Source organism: Lycium ferocissimum, chromosome 9 (assembly GCF_029784015.1).
Source record: "Lycium ferocissimum isolate CSIRO_LF1 chromosome 9, AGI_CSIRO_Lferr_CH_V1, whole genome shotgun sequence".
NCBI classification, from domain to species: domain Eukaryota; kingdom Viridiplantae; phylum Streptophyta; class Magnoliopsida; order Solanales; family Solanaceae; genus Lycium; species Lycium ferocissimum.
Genome location: NC_081350.1, coordinates 29742093 through 29743461, shown reverse-complemented (window position 1 = coordinate 29743461; position 1369 = coordinate 29742093).

Sequence of the window (1369 nt, the reverse complement as noted above, 5' to 3'; positions counted from 1 at the left end):
AATGTGAGTAAGAAATTGAGGATGAACAAAACCTGGAGGTTGAGCCATGTAAACATCTTCTTGAAGCTCACCATGGAGGAAGGCATTTTGAACATCCAATTGGCGCAATAGCAGCCTACGGGTAATCGCCAATGATGTATGCGACGTTGACGGTGGTAGGTTTAACAACCGACCGAATATTTCATGATAATCTTGGCCCTCAACCTGATAAAATCCTTTGGCAACTAAACGAGCTTTATAGCGCTCAATGGCACCAACAGAGTTCCTCTTTATGCAAAAAATCCATTTGCACCCTAATAAGTTCATGGAGGAATTAACGGGAACCAACGACCATGTTTGATTTTTGAACAAGGCTGTCATCTCGGATGACATAGCATCATGCCATTCTTTGAACCTAGAGGCCTCTGTGAAGGTGGTAGGCTCAGTGGAAGGAGGAGAAGATGTAGTAGTGGCAACTGTGCAAGCAAAACGAGAGGAAGGCTTGCGTTTGAACACAGGACGTAGCTGCATAGTGTGAGATCGTTGAGGTGGTTTGGCAGATTTTGGGTTACTTTTGGTCATAAGGTGCGGAGTTTTAGGGGAAGGTTGTGTGAGAGTTGTAGAGGAATCAATAACTGGAATAGAGGGAGCAAAGGAATCTATAGGTGCAGGACTCAAATTATTAATAGGAGAGGTTGAGGGAGAGGAAGGTGAGCTTATAGGCTGGTGAGTTACCGACGACAAAAGGAGAAGTAGGAACCTTAGGCTGTAAACATTGTGAAGGTGATAAAGTGACCGGAGCTGAAGCCCAGGGATGCATAGTGGTATGCGGAGGTGGTCCAAGAATAGACTTATTGGCAAAGGGAAAGTGAGATTCGTCGAAACGAACATGTCGTGCAATATATAATCTACCTGTGGCTATGTCAAGATATCGATAACCATGATGTGATGGACTGTACCCTAAAAACACACAAGGTTGACTCCTAAAATCCATTTTGTGGCGATTGTAAGGACGGAGGTGCGGGAAACAAAGACATCCAAACACTTTAAGAAAAGAATAATCTGGTGGAGTGTGAAACACAACTTCAAAGGGTGATTTCCCATTATTAGTGGGCGTGGGAAGTCAATTAATCAAATCAACTAAGAGATCAAAAGCAAAGTGCCAATACTTTGAGGGAGTGTAGCTATGTGCCATGAGACTTAATCCAGTTTCAACAATGTGTCTATGTTTGCGTTCAACCTTGCCTTGTTGTTCATGAGTGTGAAGGCATGAAAGACGATGAATTATGCCTAACTTTGCACAAAGAGTTGATAAAGGACGGAACTCACCACCCCAATCGGTTTGAATGGCCATAAGTTTTGTGTTAAATTGCCTTTCAACAAGAACACG